Source organism: Callithrix jacchus, chromosome 8 (genome assembly GCF_049354715.1).
Source record: "Callithrix jacchus isolate 240 chromosome 8, calJac240_pri, whole genome shotgun sequence".
NCBI lineage: Eukaryota > Metazoa > Chordata > Mammalia > Primates > Cebidae > Callithrix > Callithrix jacchus.
The window spans coordinates 114,857,209-114,870,769 of NC_133509.1; positions in this window are offsets into that span (position 1 = coordinate 114,857,209).

Here is a 13,561-nt window from a genome sequence, read left to right on the forward strand (position 1 = left end):
AGTTTTAAAAGATCAAGGGAAGCAAAGAATTGGGAAGCAACTTTAACCTTTTTGAAGTAAGTGGAAGAGCAAATAAATCCATGGGAGACCAAGCCACAGAGCAGGGTAGGATTACGTGAGTAGGGCCCAGATAGGAGAGCAGGGTTAGGGTTGCCTAAGAGTGAGGTCATGTAAGACAGCAGCAGCTAAATGCATGCTCAGATCTCAGAGATGTGTTAAATGAGTAGAGTGAATTTTAAGAAGTCTGATTTTTTTTTAATGGTTACATGGGTTCTAGCGTCAAAATATCATGGCTCATCTGGTATGTAACTTTAGATAAACTACTTAGCTAAGGCTTAGCTTTCATATCTATTATTTTATTATACCTGTCTTGCAGGTTTCTTAAGAAATATTAGATGAAATAATTCATGTGAAATACTTAGCATATGTGTGACACACAATAAACCTTAAATAAATGTTGGTCATTATTACAATTGGCTTTGTCATTTCATTCAGGCAGGACCAAAATTAGCTGCTATATGCATGATGAACCAGCACCAAAAAGTGAATAAAATTATGAAAGTTTGGCAATCACTCTTAGTATTTCTCCAATTCTTTTATTTGTCAAGACAATATAAAATTTAGTTGCTGGCTCATTAGCAAAGATTTTCCTTCATCAGCCCTAGTTCTTTGTTTCCAGCTTCCAGCGTCCAGGGAAGCCTTGCATCCCGGGATTGTCACTCCTTTCTTGAGTTCCCATCCTTTGGCTTTCTTGTGGCTTCTGGTCAGTCAAATACCTCAGATAACCTTGCACCCCTTTACTGATATGCATTATTTTGTTTTCAACTTTTTATTCTGTATATAAAAATATTTGTATATTTATTATTTACAAATATAATAACAAACCCAATTTATCTATCACTTAGTTTCAAGATCTATCAATATTTGCTACTCTTATCTGTGCTCACCTCCCTATGAAAGGGTGTCTTTTAATACCGCACAATGTTATGAAACAAACAAAATAAATCCAAAGAGTTACTGTGGGGCCTCTTGACCTGAGTCTTATTTAGTGTGTTTCAGTGTACCTAAGCCTGATGTTCTTTCTGATGGACAATTAATGGCGTGATTCCAGTTCTTTATTCAATGACAACAAAAAAAGAGATTAGCTGCTAAGGAGACTCTTCATCATTTAATGAGATTGCCTGAAAACTGAAAAGATTTTTTCCACTTGTTTGTATTTCAATTCAACTGTGCTCAATCACCTTTTGAAATGAATAAAAAGCAGTCTACAGGTTATATATTGCTGCTCTATCTTTTGTTAAAGGTGCCATTGTGGAAGAGAATCTGCGCTCTTTCAAGAGGGTGAGTGAAAGGGAAGACTACTAATTCGTACTTGTGGAAGCTTAGAAATCCCTTTTCCTCTAAAGACACGATCACAGATCTACTAGCGTATTTTAATAGGGTTATATTCATGTCGTTTCAATAGCTGTAACTACACTGAATTTCCTCTATGTAGAGGAGCTATGCCTTAATCACATTTTCAAGTTATGATTTTTTTACTGCTCCGTTGTCTGTTGACAATGATTTTCTTCTTTGTTCTCACTCATTTGCCATTTTTGACCTAGAATTTTCATCATAAAAATATCATGAGAGAGTCAGAGTCACAGAGTTCTATATGGACTATTTGATAGTACATTCTTTTCTACCACAAAATCAACATGTTAGGATGAATATACAGAACCGGTACAAGCTTTTGCTTCTTGATTTCATGGAGCTGAAAGGAAAGTAGAATAATTAGTTTCACCAAGTTAATGATTTTTCTGTTCCTACTCTGCACTTAGTAGTTTGACATTTTATTTTATTTTATTTTTGGAAATTTAGCAGAGCATATATAAACATTCTTAAGGCAGGTCATTTAGGTTTGCAAAAAAGTACAGTAGACAGGCTGATGGGTGGGGGTCAGAAGGCAGATGAAAATAGAGGCATTATTAAAATTGAAAAGCTACAACTTTTTTTGGCATTATAGTATAGTTTTCAATGTTCATATACCACTCAGGAAAACGTGCTTATATGCACGTGTGGGTATGAGTAACCAGATCTGGTTTGATGTCACATTTGATGTGGGAAGTCTAGGATAGTTCTTTCTTAAAATCAAAGCAAGAAAGAAGAAAAGGTGGGCAAAAGGAAGAGAACAGAGGCTGGAGAGCTGCTTCTAAGCAGTTTGTAATTGCTCAGAAGACAGGTCCAGAATTAAAGCATCTAAAATAATGAGGTCTCTCTCTTGGTAACAGTAGTGTCTGATGCTAACAGGTAAGTCCAAATTCATTCACACACACACACACACACACACACACACACACACTCCCACACTCTATACTTTTGTAAAAAAGAAAAAAATGAATTGCTTGTGCTTATATGATAATACATTGTAAACTGCTTTAGGTATTGTGCTTGGCTTTTGTACTAGAACTTCTGTATCTTTTTTTAAATATGAAATATATTTAAACACTGATATTATAACTATCACTTCCCTAAAATATAGTTTAAGAACATAAATCACATATGTGCTTAGGTAGACAGGCCTGACTTCCTCATCTGGCAAATAACAAGCTGAAATTTGGTACATGTATGTATACCAGGGCAATAGCTTTTATAACTGGACAGGTTGATGTTACAAAGTTGTAACTGGCAAGTGTGTGTTACGAAGAACATTAGGTATAGGTAAGTTAATGGGTTTTGAAAAAGAAAAAAGGACGTAAAATAATTGGACCACTTCTTGGTCATGATTAACATTGAAAACAGTAATTTTTTTTCTTTTCCAAGATTTTACAGATTAACCATACATGGACATGTGACTTTGCTATTTCTATGACATAAATCAGTTGAAGTGGGACTGCCATCACACCCATATCAAAGAGCCCTCTATGTATACACAAAAAGGAGGAAGTTTTCAAAGCCTAAGCCAGTCAAATAATGCTCAGATGAAACAGTGGATTAAAAGGCCTCAGCTAACAAGTCCTCCAGCTCCTGGACCAGTAGGCATCCCAGCATTGACTTCGGCAGGCAGGTGCTGGATGACACACAGAAGGGGCCCTTAGAGGCTGGTTCCCCTTACACAACCTCAAAGAGTTTAAATTTTCAATTTATTTTTTAAAAGCAGATACACAGTAAACATTGGAATGTGAGTTTTACGTGAAATACATTTTGGTTTCAGAGTAGTTATCTCATGCTGCCAGAATAGCCCTGAGGATTAAGTTGGTTTATGGGGATCAAATGCCTAGGAGATTTATTATAGTGCAGACTATTTATTCATTCCCATTAAAATGCTGATAATGCTTATTTCTTTGCCTCCCTCTCCCCTGCCTCCTTTCTTCCCTCCTCCATAACCCATATTCTATTATTTTATTTTCCTGCTTTAAGATGAATCTACATAGATTTTTATCCTTTATTAAGAATTGAATCCTTGGAAGCTCTCACTTTATGGCTGCAAGAGAGTGGCAAGGGCATACATGTAGTTCATTAAAGCCTTGGGAACACGGAATCCCTGATTAGCAATTCAGATTGAAGAAGTATTTTGGGGCAGAGTGTCTAATGACTGGAGAGATGGGTACACACTTGGAACAATTTATATTTAAAGATCAAAAACACCCTGATTATCATCATCAATAATATAAAGTCACTAAGAAGATAATTTTCTTCCAGGTAGATGCTTTACTTGGATAAAAGGGAAGATTATCTATTTTATGGCCAAATTCTATGTAAATTCTATGTAAAACATTCAAGAAGGCAGATGAGTTTGCACATAATATAGCAGGTTGCAGGAAAATAGACATGAGACATCAGAAAATATGATCATTTGACCGAGAAAGCTAGAGCCCAGGAAGTAATCCTGGAGAGCTTGATAATACATCCATATTTATAGGAAAGTCAATCATTGAGTCCATTAGACTATGTAGAATGATTTTATGAAAATTTGGTTGGTCAGGCAAATCTTTGCTGTGACCTAAAAAATTTATCTTGAATCCTCAGTAACTCTTACAGTGTCTGGCATAGAGGAGGTGACCGATAAAATTTAGTGGAAGGAACAATTGAATATAGCTGATCTGATATTCATGGGATGTACAAACATATCGTTATCATTTTTCTTTTTTTCCTGGCACTGTGCTTTGAAATTTTGAGACCAGTCATTTGTCAAACTTGAGCACGTGTGAGAATCACCTGGAGGGCTCTCTGCAACACAGATCACTGGCCCACGACTACAGTTCAACTGAAATGAGATCTGAGCATTTACATTTCTAACCTGCAAAGGCAATCCTGTGCTGCTGGTCCATGGACCACATTTTAAGAAGCACAGTAGCCTATAATGTCACAAAAGAGCAATTACATACTTTAGGGCAAAAGAGTAGTCAACACCAATTTAAATAGCATAAGTGGATGTCTTTTCCTGCCTAATGGCTCAGTTGTCTTCTAACTTGAAAGTTCTTTGAATCTATGATGAGTTGTTTGGATACTGATGAGATGGTAGAGAATGAAGCCGATTTGCTAGAGGAAAGTGATGAAAGAATGCAGTGAATTGAGCCTTACTATCAGGCTCTCCAATAAACTCTTTTCTCCTTATGTCACAATAGAGAAAAATGAAGTTTAGAGAGTTTAAGTGATTTGTCTCAGTTCATACTTCCAGTAAGTTGGAAGATCAGAACGTGATCCTTCCCTCATACCTAAGAAATTAAGCCCAATTCCAAATATAGGCCATGGTAGCAGAAGCAGTATTCCCAGCAATATTAACAGTGCCAATGATTACAGCAGTCTGAGTATTACTCCCGAAGAGACCTATGATATAGATATCATCATCTTCATTTTATCTTTGAGAAAACTCAGAAAAGTTAAGTAATCTCTGTTGAGGTCACATAGCTAGCAAGACATGGGCCAAGGACTGTAAACTCTAAAACCTGCATTGTTTATACACCACCAAGACCTAATATCAAGCAGTACTCTTCCTAGACCCTTTAATGTAATACATTTGTTAAACGTGGATTGCCTATGTTACTATAGGATTCCACTAAATGAAAGTTTGTTGTTTGCCCATGAATGACAGAAGAATGCTGTGATGAATGACCTGATACGTAGTGTCAAACTTTTATGTCCATATCCATAGGTTTACTGTTCCAATAATACATTAATTTATCAAAGCAATATAAAAACATAGTTTAATAGAACAAATAAAAACTTGATAATAACAGCAGCCCCTGCTCCAGTTTTCCTTTACTCCCACCTTGACCTGCTTGCCAGAGGCAACCACATTCTACCCTTAGTTATATTCTCTGGTAATTACCTCCACATTTCTCCAAATAAAATACGGACCTATGTTTTAACTCACTGATTTCAGATGTTATTTACTGACTTTCTATTAAGATTTTGTTTGACGCATCCCTTTCTCTCCCTCATTCTTCCAGTGTAGTTATATTACACATTTTAATTAAATACTATCAGGTGTTTTCAGGATTATGACTATATAAATATTGTATTGTTAGAATTCCTTTTGCTTTTCTACCTGAATTTTTGTCAATCCCAGAAAAAGGTGAGCATTTTACAATCACCTTTTTTAAATTTCCCCCCTCACCTACTTGGATTCATTTGGCTACATCTTCTCACTCCCATTGATGGCTTTGACAAATGACTCAAGATAAGCCTTTGCATTGTCAAGTCTTACTAATGATGTATTCATTTCCTTGTGTTCATCTTTGAGGCGTCTCTCCCAGAGTTCTCAGTTTTCTTGCTCCAACCGGAACTGGTTGCTCTTTCAACCGCTTTCACAGCTGTTACCCTCTGTCATCAACTTGGTTTCTTCATCCTCTCCTGTGATGGATTTCCTGTTTCCTAGTTTCACATCGTTCCTTTACGTAATTCCCTTGTTTAGTAAAGCACACTCTCCAGTAGCTTCCTGAAAATGGATGTATCATATCTATTTCAAGATTTTGCATACCTGGAAATACTGCCATTTAAATTTGATAGTTTTCTTCGAGTACAGAAAAATCAATAAAGGATAAAATTATTCCCCCTACTGATTGTATTCCTCTATGGTGTTCTAGCTTCTAATGTTGCTGTTGAGTGGACCGATGCCATTTTGGTTCTTTGTTTTCTGTGTGTGACCTGTTATTTTTTCCAGAATATTCTCTTCCTGGTGTTTCAAGTGCCATAATAACATGCTCTGGTGGCTGCTGCTTGGTCAGCAGGAAAAGGATCATATTCAGAGTCTAATCAAATAATTCCTCCTCTCTTCTTTTTGTAACCTGCATGCATACACTGCCAGTGAGACTGCATGCTTCCTTTTTGCAAGGCTCTATGCAAGGCATGGTCCCTCCTTTCAGGATGCTTGAAATCTAGTAAGACAGGTGTGATAAGCACCAAGTCTCAAATATGAAGGAGAATTTTAAATAGCATATGTGAAAAGCATGACACTGCTTCAAGGAAGGTAAATGATTTTAGATAAAGATGTGGGATATATGCTGAGAGTATGGGGATGTTTAGTGAGTTAACAATGTTGGAAGAGTGGCAAAGGTGGGGAAGGATGTTAGCATCGGAAGGATCTGACATCTGGGTGGTTAGCAGCTGTAGAAGAGGAAGAAAAGGATCAGTCACAGGCAACAGTATGTGGAAGGCATAAAATGGGAATTTGAAAGACATTTCAAGAACAACAAGGTGGTTGGATTCTAGTTGACACGAGTTAATCAGAGATACATAAGACGAATTTGGGGCCAAAATATGACAAGCTTTGGATGCAAATTCAATTGTAGGGAGGTAATTTATTTCAATTCACATTTTTTAATTTACTAATTCACTTTTGCTGGCAGATTACTGTGAACCAGCCCCTAGCCGTGTACTGGAAAGAGAGCTGAAAGAAACAAGGTCTGCTCTCAAGCAGTTAGGTGTCTGTCTCACGTGAGACTATGTTATGTTGTACTCATGTCTGTACCTAAGTTCTACAAATGAGTGTGAATAAGATACACAATTTGCATTGTGAACAAAGAAAAAGAAATAACCAGATTGCCTGGATTGTTTAGAAACGGCCAAAAGGAGATGATGGCACCAAAAAGAACCAAATGTGGTTCCGTTTATTAGTAGTATGGGTAGTGTGTTCTAGGCAGAGGAAACCACACATTCAAAGACATGGAGATAAGAACCCTTGGTATATATGCTTATAGTTATTCATTCATCTTACAAATTTTTTTTTTTTTGAGATGGAGTCTTGCTCTGTCACCAAGGCTGGAGTGCAGTGGTGTGATCTCGGCTCACTGAAACCTCTGCCTCCCAGGTTCAAGTAATTCTCCTACTTCAGTCTTCTGAGTAGCTGGCATGCACCACCATGTCTGGCTAATTTTTTTTTTTTTTTTTTAAAGTAGAGATGGGATTTCACCATGTTGGCCAGGCTGGTTTCGAACTCCTGACCTCAGGTGATCTGCTGGCCTCGACCTCCCAAAGTGCTGGGATTACAGGCGTGAGCCACCACACCTATCCACAAATTTTTGTTGAGTGCTTATTATGCACTAGCTGATAGTACTAGCCATGCTCGAGGAACTATAGATCTTTCAGTAGAGATTATGGTGTCCCTCCTAGGCCGTCAGCTTCATGAGGCCATGGTCTATCTTTGTTGGTTTGCCAATACTTTATATTTGTTAAGTGAATATATATGGAATCATAGTAATAGGTATCCATAGAGAATATGAGTACACAATGATAACATGTTCATGAAAAAGATGTTTTTAAAATTAGCAATATTTAATGTTAATTAAAATAAGGAGTACAGATAAAATTGTTCAAAGGCTGTGTGTATATATGTGTGTGTGCATACACACATGAATATACATGTATGCATACACATATATACACACTGAGGGCTGTCTGTCTTTATATAGTCATCCTCCCTCCTTAGTGTCCATGGGTAATTGGTTCCAGTATCATCCCAGAGATACCAAGTCCAGATGCTCAAGTTCTTAATACTAAATCATGTGGTATCTGCATATAGCCTATGAACATACCCCTGTATACTTTAAATCATCTCTAGATTACTTCTAATACCTGATACAACATATAGGCTATGTTAATAGTTGTTATACTTTATTGATTAGAAAATAACAAGGAATAAAGTCTGTACATGTTCAGTAGAGATGCAACTATCCTTTTTTGTACCCAAATAATTTCAATCTGCAGTTGATTGAATCCCTGAATGCAGAACCCATGGATAAGGAAGACCAACCATATACACACACGGAAATACACATGTACATACACACACACGGAAATATACATGTACGTACACACACACACGGAAATACACATTCACGTACACACACACGGAAATACGCATACACGTATTTCCAGTAAAAAGAACAGAGGGCAAGGAATGAAATACATGGCAATTCAAACATTTTTGCACAAAATAAGAAAGTACCATTATTATAGGAGAGAGGTCATCGTCATCCACCACACCAGAGGGACGGGTTTATTTGTACCCCCTGCAAACCTTGATGGGTAAAATTGAACAACTTATCTTTGAAGAATTTTATAAGCACCTCCTAAAAACCTCAATGCTCTCTCCCCCTCAGCACTTGAAAATTGAACAACTTATCTTTGAAGAATTTTTTAAGTGCCTCCTTCTAAAAACTTCAATGCTCTCTCCCCCTCAGCCAACATGATTCCTGCCTTAAGAACTGGTGTTTTACTTTGCCTTTAATTATTGAATTTTAGTTCTATCCAAACTCAAACTCAGCTAATGCCCTAGACTCCTAGACCTATGTGCCTCACCAAATAGAAACCAATCCCAATGCTTCTTCCCCCTGGAACATAACCAGGATCTAGCCACCTGACCAGCACTACAATCAAGAGAACCCTATCCTCTTCTCAGTGGGGCATTTTGACACTGGGACAAAGTGGCCACAGAAGGTACAAACTATTTTGAAGCATTATCACCAAAGCATCAGGAAAGGGAGAACTCCCTTTTTCATCTACAGCAGTTCAAATAAGACCTGAAAAGTAGGCTTGGCACGGTGGGGTAGCTCACACCTGTAATTACAGCACTTTGGGAGGCCGAGGTGGGTAGATCACCTGAGGTCAGGAGTTTGAGATCAACCTGGCCAACTTGGTAAAACGCGGTCTCTACCTAAAGTACAAAAATTGGCCAGGCATGGTGGCAGGCACCTGTAATCTCAGCTACTTGGGAGGCGGAGGCAGGAGAATCTCTTGAACCCAGGAGGCAGAGGTTGCAATGAGTCAAGATCACACCACTGCACTCTCCAGCCTAAGTGACAGAGCAAGCCTCCATCTCAAACAAAGACCTGAAAAGTATTCTTCAACTTCCAGGAATAAAAGAAACTTTTTGCCCTTAAGAGATAACACTCACTATAGGAAAATAGCTAATTACCCTGGGGAGCCCAGGACCGCAGTAGGTTTATGGGGGGCATCCACTCTGTTTGTGTAATTAATCAACGTACATGTCATACACTCCCTCACTTCTGTTTTCTTTGATTTTGGTTTGGCAGCTAGAAGGTCATTGTTGCCCACATAAGATTTCCTGTGTAGTAATAGAAGCGGAAGTCAGAGAGAAAAACTAAGGACTGTGAAAGATGAGAAAGCAGAGTAAATGGGCAGACAGCACACTATTGTGAAAGGTTAAGTTTTTAAGAGTGATATAATTTATTTTCTTGATGGTAATTATTTCAATATAAAAATAAGAGTGCCCCAAGATTTTACAATGTGAGTAGACTCTCCACAGACCTTCTATCCCACAAAAGTATAAAAGACAAGTAGTCAGTTTCCTTGGCAGTCTGAAAGCTCTTTAAGGACATGGACCAGGCTTTACTTATTACTGCCATTCCTACAGTTCTTCTTTTTTCTTTTCGAGATGTAGTTTTGCTCTTGTCTCCCAGGCTAGAGTGCAATGGGGAGATCAGCTCACTGCAACCTCCACCTCCCAGGTTTAAACAATTCTCCTGCCTCAGCCTCCCAAGTAGCCGGGATTACAGGCACCTGCCACCATGCCCAGCTAACGTTTGTGTTTTTAGTAGACAGAGTTTCTCCTGTTAGCCAGGCTGATCTCAAACTCCTGACATCAGGTGGTCCACCCACCTTGGCCTCCCAAAGAGCTCGGATTACAGGAGCGAGCCACCACGCCCAGCCCCTACAGTGTGTAACTTGGCATTTAGTGCATAGTAGGTATAATGTTGAAAATATATATGTTGAATAAATTCACTTATGAATAAAACAAATAATATACTGGCTATTTCTACTTATTCTACAGTATAAGAAAGGAGAGAGGAGTAAAACTTTAATAGCAAAAGATGGAAACTGGGCAAAATGTTATTACTTGGCCATATTTTACATAAGACAACACCATGAGATACACAAACTGGTGGTGGTCAATGACAGTGAGTGAATGAATAAACAGAACATTAAATATTCAACATACAATCTTAATTATGAGGTTGTTTTCATGATCAAAGGCCTTACTGGTTATTGATGTATTTGTTTAGTCTATTTACCAAGCATTTTGGATTTATCAGAACTGACCGCAAGCCATCTTTAACGATAAGATGCATAAATCTATCCAGAAGGAGAAGCAGGTCCCTTTTTCCTACCTCACATTCCCTTTCCCAAAGGAAATTGATTACCAAACAGTGCCACATCTCTGCGTCTTTTTATTATTCAATAGAGAGTGGGGAATATGGTGCCATCCCATGCATCACCATTCCAGAGATATAATCACTAAGTGTAGTAATTTGCTGTAAGTCAGAACATGCTGTCATGATTCCTTAACCTGGGTAGAAAGCAGTGCATGCACCTTGTGGTTTGCTTTGTAGACTGTTACAGGGATTGACGCAGGTTACAGTTTATCAGTTTCCCTTTTTTGTATGCAAGGCTGCGTAATTCCAGGCATATGTGTCTTTATATGGCATGAGGTGTCATTATTCACCTTTAGTTCTTTACTAAACTTGTCTTCCAGTAAAAAGAAAGCAAGCAAACTGTCTTCCCATGGCCATATAACCACTTTGGCCATCTTTTCAGGAGAGAATGCACCAAAATAAGCACCATGAGAAAGGGACTATTTTTTTTTTAAGACAAGATCCTCCATAGATACCACAGCCCAGTGATAGAAACTGCTACACTGTTCCTTACGCTATATTTTATTTACCACAGCAGCTAAGGTAAATAAAATACCATAGCACACCACTCAGACCAGAATACAGCAGCAGAAAAACCCATAGGGAAATTTTAGATAGATGTAGTCACAACTCCACAAAATACATTCTCAATTGTAGTTATTAGCTGGTAATCAACTTGGATAGCAACATGTATCAAAGCTCAAGAAACCCCTCCTGCTGATCACTCACCATCTTGTGCCACCTGGGTGGAAATGTACAAATTCAGGGTTTACTCATATATACCTACAATGGACTACCCTACTAGAAAAGGTGGGAGAGCTACTGTGGTCACCTGGAATGTTTCCCATCTGACTGAAATACTCACTTACGGTTACTTCAACAAATATACAAGTTCTGGGAAATAACCATTTTCAGAACAAAGACAGTTCTCGATCAGTGGTTCAACAAGGGCAGAATGACCGATTTATAAAGAGTCTTTCAGAGAAATGGTCAATAATTCCTAGTGGGGACATTGCATCAATTTAATGTAGAATGTTGTGAAAATTCTAAAACAAAAACGAATACATTGAAGGATTCTTTTAAAGTAAGTATAAAACAGTAAGGACATCTGTCTTTATACAGAGAAGGTTTCATTTTACTGTTAGGCATTTCTAGGAATTGGACATGTTTTATTTTCTTTAAAGTATTTAAAAGTAAAATGTATTTTATTTTCACTTTTATCAATATGCTATAAAAATAAAGAATAAAATAAATAAGCCAATGTTTCCTTTTTCTACTACTCAAAATATTGTTTCACAAAACTGGGATGTCATTTTCCCACAAAATATATATATTTTTACATTTATCTATCTATATATTTTTTTTGAGATGGAGTTTCGCTCTTGTTACCCAGGCTGGAGTGCAGTGGCGTGATCTCGGCTCACCGCAACCTCCACCTTCTGGGTTCAGGCAATTCTCCTGCCTCAGCCTCCCGTAGCTGGGATTACAGGCACACGCCACCACGCCCAGCTAATTTTTCTTATATATTTAGTAGAGACGGGGTTTCACCATGTTGACCTGGATGGTCTCCATCTCTTGACCTTGTGATCCGATTGAGAGTCCCTCCTTCCAAGAGCTAAAGCTTGGATACCATGTGGATCATCCCAAAGGAGGAGAAGTAAAATAGAAGAGCTATCAACAGGAAGCCTGAATTTCCTGAGAGTGGAGTCATGAGATCTACCCATCTTTCAATGTGTACTTAAGATGCCACACCTTGAAGAGACAGGCCATTGTCTCACACTATAAAATGTAGCTTATTTTAAGGCAGCATTTACAGAATACCCCAAAAGGAATTCCAGTGCTTTCTATTATTTTTTTTAGTTCAACTCAACCTACTTTCGAGACTGAAAGTTAATGGTTCCAGATCCCTAAGTCTTCCTGAGGACTAAGGGTAAGCTTGTGGATTTTTTTTTTCTTACTCTTTTCAGTCTTACTCCTCTGAAATAGCCTATTTGAGTGCACACGTTTTTGCCTTGCTGAACTTTTTTCCTTTTACCTCCCATTTTCCCTCTCCAATCTAATTTCCTTAAAAAATAAAATAAAATAAATGGGCTGTCGGAAACTAAAGCTTTATACACTGGAGCCTCACTGCATTCAGGAGGTAATGAGTGATTCTTTGACTTGTTCACTACACTCTAATCCTAATTTAAGGCAATTCATTTTATGATTTTACGGCTTGGTGATAGTATCTCATGAATAACAAGGAAAGAATTAAAGAATATTCTATCACTGCAGAATCTCTTACAAAGTGGTGACATATAAATGCTAAGACAATTGCCATTTAAAAATAAAAGTTTTTTTTTTTTAAATGCAATCAGTTGATACTAAAAACTAGTCAAAACATATGCATTCCACTTCTGGCTTCAGTCTGATTAATATAGACAAGGTTTGACCCAAGGATACTATCGCTTCGAGAGTGTCACTAATGTTTAAAGTAACAAGAATTCTACTTAAAAATTGGCAATATGCTTTAGATGCAAGAAGATATCTAATAAAGAAGATCAGTACATGTGCAATTAGGGATTCAAGGATCAATTGTGCTTTTAATTACTTAGCACATCAGGAACTTGATCTCAATAATCCAAACCACGTAGACAGGTCTTGATTCTATGGCAAAAAGTGAGCTGAGAAGTTGCAATAATTAAAAATCACAGATAATCCCAAACCATTATGGCAACAATTCAGTCAAATCTCCTTCCTTAGAGAAATGGTTTTATAAGAGCTACAAATCATTACAAAACTGTCTGGCTTATGTCTCCTTTGATGTCCCAGGGAAACCTCTGGGGAAAGCCATGCAAAGCAGTGAAATAGCCAAGTCAGGAAAGAAAAGAGACAGAGCCTCAAGGAGAAGCCATAAAACTTCCAAATGCACAAGACTGAGTGATGAG